This window comes from Dendrobates tinctorius, unplaced genomic scaffold, assembly GCF_039654945.1.
Source record: "Dendrobates tinctorius isolate UK_male_01 unplaced genomic scaffold, ASM3965494v1 ptg000257l, whole genome shotgun sequence".
In the NCBI taxonomy this organism is placed as follows: Eukaryota; Metazoa; Chordata; class Amphibia; order Anura; family Dendrobatidae; genus Dendrobates; species Dendrobates tinctorius.
The window spans coordinates 8,153,619-8,166,532 of NW_027361924.1; positions in this window are offsets into that span (position 1 = coordinate 8,153,619).

The window sequence follows — 12,914 nt, forward strand, 5'->3', positions numbered from 1 at the left end:
AGGGGCAACAAATTGAAGGATTTGATCAGGGATGGCAGTGGAGACATTGGGGATAGTTGACAAAGTGGAATCATGGGAATCAATAGACAAACTGGAAGGGACAGACAATGACACAAGGGAAGGTAGTGACAAATTGATAGGTGAGGGTGGAGGTGGTGGGTTCAATGTGGGAATGTTTTTTTGGCTCTGGGTTTTTGTTCTGGTGGAAATATTTTTTTGTCCTCTGTTTTCTTGGCCGAGTGGGAGTGGTGGCTTCTGTAGCAGTCATCTGTCATGGTGCTGGACTGGGCCGCATTATGGATACTGCTGGCTGCAGGGGTGCTGGACTGGGAAGGGGTGCTGGACTGGACAGGGGTGCTAGACTGGTCAGCATCATGGATAGTGATGACTGCAGGGGTGCTGGACAAGGCAGAGGTGCTGTACTGGGCAGCGTCGTGGATACTGCTGGCTGCATGGGTGCTGGACTCTGGAGCATGGTGAATGCTGGCTGCAGGGGTGATGAACTTGGCAGCATGGTTGATCTGAAGAAAGTGAAGAAACCGAGAACAATGTCCAATAATAAAGATTTTTATTTTATTAGATATCCAACAATATTATATATATATATATATGTATATTTAAAATTAATGGTAAGGGGAGGCCAATGCCAAATAAGGGCACAGCCTGGGGACAGCAATAATCACTCAATAAAAAGCACCCACAATAATATCACACAGTATAAAATGAAAGCCAAAAATATATATGAATATAATATATATGTATATATAAAAGCACATATAAAAATTGCTAGTGCGAGTGTAATAAATTTATGTGCAAACATATAATATGTGCAGGCAAGAAAAAACTGTGAAAAAATATATAAAAATGCTAAAAAATATATAATAACTAAATATGTATTACCACACAATAAAGTGCAATGTGCCACAATTGTAAACAGGAACCGTGTGCAAAAGGAAAAATTATTTAAAATATATGTGAAAGCACAAAACGAGTGCTCAAATAATTTATAATAAATGAGCTGCCACAATTGAAGTGCAATGTGCCGCAATAGTGTAATAAATCAGAACTTATAATATACAATAAAAATAATTGTGGACAGTGTAAATACCTTTCAGCTGTTTCTGTCCCCAGGATGTGCCAGCCCCGACGCGCGTTTCGGCGTACTTTCGTCAGGGGTGGCAACATCCAGACAGGAAGAAGTTTAAATAGGGCAAAATAACCAATGAGAGCGGAGGAAGTGTATAATGACGCACGCAAGCATCGTCGGTAACCAGGCAGCCCCACGCCGTCGGCCCACGTGTATCCCCGATCGTCGCAATGCAATGATGCGGCGAACAGGGATGCAGGCACAGCGGGTGGGACTCCCGGAACCCGATGCCAGCGTGCGTACAACACTGACCGCTGTCATTGGGCTACAAGTAACACATGGTACATAGAGATATAAGGCGCTCTGTGATTGGATGGATTGGACACATGACACGTAGGTCCTGAGCGCACATAACATAAACAGAGAGATCACATGGTACATAGGTCCTATTTGATTCAAAAAAGAAAAAGAACTAAAATAAAAAATAATTAATAATACAAATACAATGCTAACATATATAATATATAATATATGGCATATGACGACATATAATAAACACCAATATATGAATAAAAATAAAATAATGATGAGTAATAATAAATAAATAAATAGATAAATAAATATAAGGAAAAAATAAATAAAAATAAAATAAGTATAAATATAAATAAAAATAAAAGTAAATATAAATAAAAATAAAATAAGGATGATAATGAATATAAAAATAATAAATAATAAGTGTAAGAATGATAAATAATAATAGTAAATATGAAAATACTAAAATAAAAAATAATAATGGCAAATGAAGAAAAAATAAATAATAAAATAAGTAATGATGAAAATAATAAATGATAATTAATAATAAATAGTAATATACAATTATATACTCATCTTTCATGAAAATACATATTTGAAAGAATAATAATAAAAATTAAAATTGTAATTAATGAGACAAATAAATATTAATACATGTTTAGTCAAGTTCATATATAAATTAATGGTATATTTGAAAAAAAAAAATATAATAAATAAATATTTATGAGAAAAAACTGAATGCATATTTAGTCAAATTCATATATAGGTTGATGCAATAGATATTTAATCATTGTCCTTTTTCCTTTTTCTTTTTTCTTTTTCTTTTTCCTTTCCTTTATCTTATATAGGTATATCAGAAGAAGAAAATGGCATCAGCATCAGTCAACTCCAAGATTCCTCGTAATAGATGAATAACACAAGGTAATTGCTGATAGAATTAGGAACTAAAAGGTGACAAATAAAGATGTATAAGCATTATATATAATCAGTACACAATAATAAAACCATGTGAATAGATAATCAAATAATAAATATATCACATACCCAACAAATAAAACTAATTAATAATATAAAATAAAGAATATAATATATATATTAAAATTTATATATTAAAAAAGATAAAAAGCTGGATGACTAGGTGGTCATAAAAAAGGGACATAACTGATATTCTCATTTAAACCTGAAGGAGATGTAGTTTTAAGAGTCCATATCCATCTTGTTTCCATCTGTGCTAATTTCTGACTAATTTGGCCACCACGTATAGAAACCGGAATTGTATCTATACCTCTTACCCGAAACTTGCTTGAATCACAATTATGGAATTGTTTAAAGTGTCTCGGAATTGTTTTCAAGGCAGAAATGTCACTCTCAGTTTTTGCTCCATTGATTCCAATTACATGCTCTCTCACTCTTACTTTCAATTGTCTTGTGGTGAGGCCAACATAGATCTTTGAGCAGGGACATGTAGCATAATAAATTACTGCCTTTGTCTCACAATTAATATGATGTTTAATGGAATAATTTCTTGAGCCAGAGGAATCAGTAAACGTGTCACTTCTGTCCATATTTTGACAAGCGATACAATGACCACATGGAAAAGAGCCATTCTTTTTTTAAATCTGTGTCATAAAGGATTTCCGTTCATTCTGATAATGGCTTCTTACCAACGAGTCTCGCAAATTTCTGGAGCGACGGAAGGTAATACTCGGTTGTTTCGTTAAATAATTGGATAGGGTCTGATCGGCCAATAAAATATGCCATGATTGGCTTAAAACTTCTCTTAGTCTTTGATTAGCAGTATTATAGTTCGTAATAAAACGGACTGATGATGAGGATGCGGGCTTAATTCTAGAATATAATAAATCGTTTCTAGTTGAATATTTGGCTCTATTGAATGCTTTCTTGATACATCGATTACTATAACCACGATTTAAAAACCGTAATTTGAGTTCTTCAGACCTCTTTTCAAAGTCAATATCACTAGAACATATTCTTCTTAGTCTCAAAAATTGACCTATAGGAATTGATCGAACAAGGGATGCCAGGTGAGAGGAAGATGCATGTAAAAGAGAGTTTGTTGCTGATTGTTTTCTAAAAATGTCAGTTTGGAGAATATTATTGGAATCCCGTTTTACCAATACATCAAGAAATTCGATATTACTTTTGTCATAGTGATGTGTTAGTCTGATATTTAAAGAATTGTTGTTTAAATGAGAAATGAATAATTCTAAGGACTCAACAGAGCCTTGCCAAATAAAGAAAATGTCATCAATGTACCGTGTCCACAAGAGGACACGGCACATTGAATGACAGTCATCAGATGCAAAGAGGTCCCTCTCCCACAGCCCCAGGAACAGATTTGCATATGCAGGTGCATATGACGCTCCCATTGCTGTACCCTGGAGCTGCAGGTAGAAGGACCCCTTAAAAATAAAGAAATTATGTGATAGACTAAATTCCAGGATCTCTGTAATAAAATTCATCATTGAAAGAGAATAATCCGACATAGATAAAAAATATCTAGTAGCTTGTATACCATCTGAGTGTTTAATATTGGTATATAATGATTCAACGTCACAAGTGACTAACAATGCATCATCATCTATATATAAACCATCAATCTTCCTCAAAAAGTCGTTGGTATCACGTATAAAGGACAGAAGACATTCAACCAAAGGTTGGAGCTTTGAATCAATGTATTTACCCACATTCTCTAAAAAATTGGAGTTTCCCGACACAATAGGTCTACCAGGTGGCAGTGTTAGACTTTTATGGATCTTCGGTAGAAGATAAAATGCGGGTATACATGGTTCCCTTATCTGTAATGCCTGACTCAGTTCCTTTGTTATAGTGCCCGCATCAATAGCTTCACTCAAAATTACATTTAATTCTGATGTAAAGGCTAATGAAGGATTAAATGTAAGCTTCTTATAACAGACTTTATTCTTCAATTGTCTGAAAACCTCTGTCTCATACATAGAAGAGGGCCAAATGACTATATTCCCGCCTTTATCGGCGGGTTTGATGACCACATCAGATAAATTTTTTAATTTTTCTAAACTTTTCCGCTCTTCAAAATTCAAATTTCCTTTTGAGATGTTCTGAGGAATCTTTTTAAACTCCTCGCTGACTATTTTAACAAATAGATCAATATTTGGACACGAAGAAAAAGAAGGGAATTTTTTAGAATGTGGTAAAATACATGAAGGAATCTTACCCCCCTCGGAAGATGAATGTTCATGAAAAAGCTCATTCAAGGTCTGTAATGCTTCCTGCTCCGTGTCTGTTGGAAATAGATTATGTAATGTTTCATCATGGAAATATTTTTTGAACATTAAAGTTCTCGCAAACATATGTAAGTCTTTAGTAGCAGAAAAGGTATCAAAACGTGCATCTGGACAAAAGGTAAGACCCTTGCCAAGGACACTTAAATCTGTTTCAGAAAGACAATGTTCGCTCAAATTAATTACCTGGAGACGATTACTATCAGGTGATCGACCATTCCTTCTTCCATAAGGAGAGTTGCGTAAATTCCGTTTACGTTTGATAGTATTCTTATATGATAAAGAGGAAGAAGCTGAAGCATCAGAATATTCACTCGTCGAAAGCACCGAAGATGTAGATGTAAGACGAGTGCGAGTATCAGTAGACATATGGGATCTCTTCCAATTATATATCTTATTCATTTGTTGATCCTTCATATCTCTCATTAATTTCTTAGCATGATTATCTTGAATTTCTTTAACCCATAATTCAACTTCCTTCTCCATGGATGTATTGATAGATTGAAAATTTTCCGCCGTCAATTGGTTCTTAGCTAATGTATAAGTGTTTTCTAATTGTGAATCGATATTAGCCAAGTTTTTTGTATTAAGATTAACCAATAATTCCATAAATTTTTTTGAGGCATTATTACAAACCTCTTCCCAATTTTGTATAAATTCAACATCTTCAATAGGAAAAGAAGGAATCACTCTTATACGTAGACCCCTAGGAATCAAATCCTTATTAATGTAGTTTTGAAGAAAAGCCCTATTCCACCATAGGCGTGTCCGCTTATGTGACAGATTTTTTATAGTGGAAGAGAAATCAGTTAGTCCTTGACCACCAGAGCCATTAGCATTAGACCCACCATTACCGAATAATTGATTAATTCGGTTAAGCCAGGACTGTTCCTTGGCCTTAAAATCCATGTCCGAAGAGAAAGACCTGTGCAAAACACAGTATGAACAATTAAAATAAAATAAAATGACTCAAGGAAAGTGCAATATAAAATCTCCTAATAATCAGAATTGTGCACCATGGAAAGAATAAAAAAGACAACTCGGGAAAATAAGATGAAGAAAGCGAAGAAACCGAGAACAATGTCCAATAATAAAGATTTTTATTTTATTAGATATCCAACAATATTATATATATATATACAAGGGGAGGCCAATGCCAAATAAGGGCACAGCCTGGGGACAGCAATAATCACTCAATAAAAAGCACCCACAATAATATCACACAGTATAAAATGAAAGCCAAAAATATATATGAATATAATATATATGTATATATAAAAGCACATATAAAAATTGCTAGTGCGAGTGTAATAAATTTATGTGCAAACATATAATATGTGCAGGCAAGAAAAAACTGTGAAAAAATATATAAAAACGCTAAAAAATATATAATAACTAAATATGTATTACCACACAATAAAGTGCAATGTGCCACAATTGTAAACAGGAACCGTGTGCAAAAGGAAAAATTATTTAAAATATATGTGAAAGCACAAAATGAGTGCTCAAATAATTTATAATAAATGAGCTGCCACAATTGAAGTGCAATGTGCCGCAATAGTGTAATAAATCAGAACTTATAATATACAATAAAAATAATTGTGGACAGTGTAAATACCTTTCAGCTGTTTCTGTCCCCAGGATGTGCCAGCCCCGACGCGCGTTTCGGCGTACCTTCGTCAGGGGGTGGCGACATCCAGACAGGAAGAAGTTTAAATAGGGCAAAATAACCAATGAGAGCGGAGGAAGTGTATAATGACGCACGCAAGCATCGTCGGTAACCAGGCAGCCCCACGCCGTCGGCCCACGTGTATCCCCGATCGTCGCAATGCAATGATGCGGCGAACAGGGACGCAGGCACGGCGGACGGGACTCCCGGAACCCGATGCCAGCGTGCGTACAACACTGACCGCTGTCATTGGGCTACAAGTAACACATGGTACATAGAGATATAAGGCGCTCTGTGATTGGATGGATTGGACACATGACACGTAGGTCCTGAGCGCACATAACATAAACAGAGAGATCACATGGTACATAGGTCCTATTTGATTCAAAAAAGAAAAAGAACTAAAATAAAAAATAATTAATAATACAAATACAATGCTAACATATATAATATATAATATATGGCATATGACGACATATAATAAACACCAATATATGAATAAAAATAAAATAATGATGAGTAATAATAAATAAATAAATAGATAAATAAATATAAGGAAAAAATAAATAAAAATAAAATAAGTATAAATATAAATAAAAATAAAAGTAAATATAAATAAAAATAATATAAGGATGATAATGAATATAAAAATAATAAATAATAAGTGTAAGAATGATAAATAATAATAGTAAATATGAAAATACTAAAATAAAAAATAAAAATAATGGCAAATGAAGAAAAAATAAATAATAAAATAAGTAATGATGAAAATAATAAATGATAATTAATAATAAATAGTAATATACAATTATATACTCATCTTTCATGAAAATACATATTTGAAAGAATAATAATAAAAATTAAAATTGTAATTAATGAGACAAATAAATATTAATACATGTTTAGTCAAGTTCATATATAAATTAATGGTATATTTGAAAAAAAAAAATATATAATAAATAAATATTTATGAGAAAAAACTGAATGCATATTTAGTCAAATTCATATATAGGTTGATGCAATAGATATTTAATCATTGTCCTTTTTCCTTTTTCTTTTTTCTTTTTCTTTTTCCTTTCCTTTATCTTATATAGGTATATCAGAAGAAGAAAATGGCATCAGCATCAGTCAACTCCAAGATTCCTCGTAATAGATGAATAACACAAGGTAATTGCTGATAGAATTAGGAACTAAAAGGTGACAAATAAAGATGTATAAGCATTATATATAATCAGTACACAATAATAAAACCATGTGAATAGATAATCAAATAATAAATATATCACATACCCAACAAATAAAACTAATTAATAATATAAAATAAAGAATATAATATATATATTAAAATTTATATATTAAAAAAGATAAAAAGCTGGATGACTAGGTGGTCATAAAAAAGGGACATAACTGATATTCTCATTTAAACCTGAAGGAGATGTAGTTTTAAGAGTCCATATCCATCTTGTTTCCATCTGTGCTAATTTCTGACTAATTTGGCCACCACGTATAGAAACCGGAATTGTATCTATACCTCTTACCCGAAACTTGCTTGAATCACAATTATGGAATTGTTTAAAGTGTCTCGGAATTGTTTTCAAGGCAGAAATGTCACTCTCAGTTTTTGCTCCATTGATTCCAATTACATGCTCTCTCACTCTTACTTTCAATTGTCTTGTGGTGAGGCCAACATAGATCTTTGAGCAGGGACATGTAGCATAATAAATTACTGCCTTTGTCTCACAATTAATATGATGTTTAATGGAATAATTTCTTGAGCCAGAGGAATCAGTAAACGTGTCACTTCTGTCCATATTTTGACAAGCGATACAATGACCACATGGAAAAGAGCCATTCTTTTTTGAAATCTGTGTCATAAAGGATTTCCGTTCATTCTGATAATGGCTTCTTACCAACGAGTCTCGCAAATTTGTGGAGCGACGGAAGGTAATACTCGGTTGTTTCGTTAAATAATTGGATAGGGTCTGATCGGCCAATAAAATATGCCATGATTGGCTTAAAACTTCTCTTAGTCTTTGATTAGCAGTATTATAGTTCGTAATAAAACGGACTGATGATGAGGATGCGGGCTTAATTCTAGAATATAATAAATCGTTTCTAGTTGAATATTTGGCTCTATTGAATGCTTTCTTGATACATCGATTACTATAACCACGATTTAAAAACCGTAATTTGAGTTTTTCAGACCTCTTTTCAAAGTCAATATCACTAGAACATATTCTTCTTAGTCTCAAAAATTGACCTATAGGAATTGATCGAACAAGGGATGCCGGGTGAGAGGAAGATGCATGTAAAAGAGAGCTTGTTGCTGATTGTTTTCTAAAAATGTCAGTTTGGAGAATATTATTGGAATCCCGTTTTACCAATACATCAAGAAATTCGATATTACTTTTGTCATAGTGATGTGTTAGTCTGATATTTAAAGAATTGTTGTTTAAATGAGAAATGAATAATTCTAAGGACTCAACAGAGCCTTGCCAAATAAAGAAAATGTCATCAATGTACCGTGTCCACAAGAGGACACGGCACATTGAATGACAGTCATCAGATGCAAAGAGGTCCCTCTCCCACAGCCCCAGGAACAGATTTGCATATGCAGGTGCATATGACGCTCCCATTGCTGTACCCTGGAGCTGCAGGTAGAAGGACCCCTTAAAAATAAAGAAATTATGTGATAGACTAAATTCCAGGATCTCTGTAATAAAATTCATCATTGAAAGAGAATAATCCGACATAGATAAAAAATATCTAGTAGCTTGTATACCATCTGAGTGTTTAATATTGGTATATAATGATTCAACGTCACAAGTGACTAACAATGCATCATCATCTATATATAAACCATCAATCTTCCTCAAAAAGTCGTTGGTATCACGTATAAAGGACAGAAGACATTCAACCAAAGGTTGGAGCTTTGAATCAATGTATTTACCCACATTCTCTAAAAAATTGGAGTTTCCCGACACAATAGGTCTACCAGGTGGCAGTATTAGACTTTTATGGATCTTCGGTAGAAGATAAAATGCGGGTATACATGGTTCCCTTATCTGTAATGCCTGACTCAGTTCCTTTGTTATAGTGCCCGCATCAATAGCTTCACTCAAAATTACATTTAATTCTGATGTAAAGGCTAATGAAGGATTAAATGTAAGCTTCTTATAACAGACTTTATTCTTCAATTGTCTGAAAACCTCTGTCTCATACATAGAAGAGGGCCAAATGACTATATTCCCGCCTTTATCGGCGGGTTTGATGACCACATCAGATAAATTTTTTAATTTTTCTAAACTTTTCCGCTCTTCAAAATTCAAATTTCCTTTTGAGATGTTCTGAGGAATCTTTTTAAACTCCTCGCTGACTATTTTAACAAATAGATCAATATTTGGACACGAAGAAAAAGAAGGGAATTTTTTAGAATGTGGTAAAATACATGAAGGAATCTTACCCCCCTCAGAAGATGAATGTTCATGAAAAAGCTCATTCAAGGTCTGTAATGCTTCCTGCTCCGTGTCTGTTGGAAATAGATTATGTAATGTTTCATCATGGAAATATTTTTTGAACATTAAAGTTCTCGCAAACATATGTAAGTCTTTAGTAGCAGAAAAGGTATCAAAACGTGCATCTGGACAAAAGGTAAGACCCTTGCCAAGGACACTTAAATCTGTTTCAGAAAGACAATGTTCGCTCAAATTAATTACCTGGAGACGATTACTATCAGGTGATCGACCATTCCTTCTTCCATAAGGAGAGTTGCGTAAATTCCGTTTACGTTTGATAGTATTCTTATATGATAAAGAGGAAGAAGCTGAAGCATCAGAATATTCACTCGTCGAAAGCACCGAAGATGTAGATGTAAGACGAGTGCGAGTATCAGTAGACATATGGGATCTCTTCCAATTATATATCTTATTCATTTGTCGATCCTTCATATCTCTCATTAATTTCTTAGCATGATTATCTTGAATTTCTTTAACCCATAATTCAACTTCCTTCTCCATGGATGTATTGATAGATTGAAAATTTTCCGCCGTCAATTGGTTCTTAGCTAATGTATAAGTGTTTTCTAATTGTGAATCGATATTAGCCAAGTTTTTTGTATTAAGATTAACCAATAATTCCATAAATTTTTTTGAGGCATTATTACAAACCTCTTCCCAATTTTGTATAAATTCAACATCTTCAATAGGAAAAGAAGGAATCACTCTTATACGTAGACCCCTAGGAATCAAATCCTTATTAATGTAGTTTTGAAGAAAAGCCCTATTCCACCATAGGCGTGTCCGCTTATGTGACAGATTTTTTATAGTGGAAGAGAAATCAGTTAGTCCTTGACCACCAGAGCCATTAGCATTAGACCCACCATTACCGAATAATTGATTAATTCGGTTAAGCCAGGACTGTTCCTTGGCCTTAAAATCCATGTCCGAAGAGAAAGACCTGTGCAAAACACAGTATGAACAATTAAAATAAAATAAAATGACTCAAGGAAAGTGCAATATAAAATCTCCTAATAATCAGAATTGTGCACCATGGAAAGAATAAAAAAGACAACTCGGGAAAATAAGATGAAGAAAGCGAAGAAACCGAGAACAATGTCCAATAATAAAGATTTTTATTTTATTAGATATCCAACAATATTATATATATATATACAAGGGGAGGCCAATGCCAAATAAGGGCACAGCCTGGGGACAGCAATAATCACTCAATAAAAAGCACCCACAATAATATCACACAGTATAAAATGAAAGCCAAAAATATATATGAATATAATATATATGTATATATAAAAGCACATATAAAAATTGCTAGTGCGAGTGTAATAAATTTATGTGCAAACATATAATATGTGCAGGCAAGAAAAAACTGTGAAAAAATATATAAAAACGCTAAAAAATATATAATAACTAAATATGTATTACCACACAATAAAGTGCAATGTGCCACAATTGTAAACAGGAACCGTGTGCAAAAGGAAAAATTATTTAAAATATATGTGAAAGCACAAAATGAGTGCTCAAATAATTTATAATAAATGAGCTGCCACAATTGAAGTGCAATGTGCCGCAATAGTGTAATAAATCAGAACTTATAATATACAATAAAAATAATTGTGGACAGTGTAAATACCTTTCAGCTGTTTCTGTCCCCAGGATGTGCCAGCCCCGACGCGCGTTTCGGCGTACCTTCGTCAGGGGGTGGCGACATCCAGACAGGAAGAAGTTTAAATAGGGCAAAATAACCAATGAGAGCGGAGGAAGTGTATAATGACGCACGCAAGCATCGTCGGTAACCAGGCAGCCCCACGCCGTCGGCCCACATGTATCCCCGATCGTCGCAATGCAATGATGCGGCGAACAGGGACGCAGGCACGGCGGACGGGACTCCCGGAACCCGATGCCAGCGTGCGTACAACACTGACCGCTGTCATTGGGCTACAAGTAACACATGGTACATAGAGATATAAGGCGCTCTGTGATTGGATGGATTGGACACATGACACGTAGGTCCTGAGCGCACATAACATAAACAGAGAGATCACATGGTACATAGGTCCTATTTGATTCAAAAAAGAAAAAGAACTAAAATAAAAAATAATTAATAATACAAATACAATGCTAACATATATAATATATAATATATGGCATATGACGACATATAATAAACACCAATATATGAATAAAAATAAAATAATGATGAGTAATAATAAATAAATAAATAGATAAATAAATATAAGGAAAAAATAAATAAAAATAAAATAAGTATAAATATAAATAAAAATAAAAGTAAATATAAATAAAAATAAAATAAGGATGATAATGAATATAAAAATAATAAATAATAAGTGTAAGAATGATAAATAATAATAGTAAATATGAAAATACTAAAATAAAAAATAATAATAATGGCAAATGAAGAAAAAATAAATAATAAAATAAGTAATGATGAAAATAATAAATGATAATTAATAATAAATAGTAATATACAATTACATACTCATCTTTCATGAAAATACATATTTGAAAGAATAATAATAAAAATTAAAATTGTAATTAATGAGACAAATAAATATTAATACATGTTTAATCAAGTTCATATATAAATTAATGGTATATTTGAAAAAAAAAATAAAAAAAAATATAATAAATAAATATTTATGAGAAAAAACTGAATGCATATTTAGTCAAATTCATATATAGGTTGATGCAATAGATATTTAATCATTGTCCTTTTTCCTTTTTCTTTTTTATTTTTCTTTTTCCTTTCCTTTATCTTATATAGGTATATCAGAAGAAGAAAATGGCATCAGCATCAGTCAACTCCAAGATTCCTCGTAATAGATGAATAACACAAGGTAATTGCTGATAGAATTAGGAACTAAAAGGTGACAAATAAAGATGTATAAGCATTATATATAATCAGTACACAATAATAAAACCATGTGAATAGATAATCAAATAATAAATATATCACATACCCAACAAATAAAACTAATTAATAATATAAAATAAAGAATATAATATATATATTAAAATTTATATAT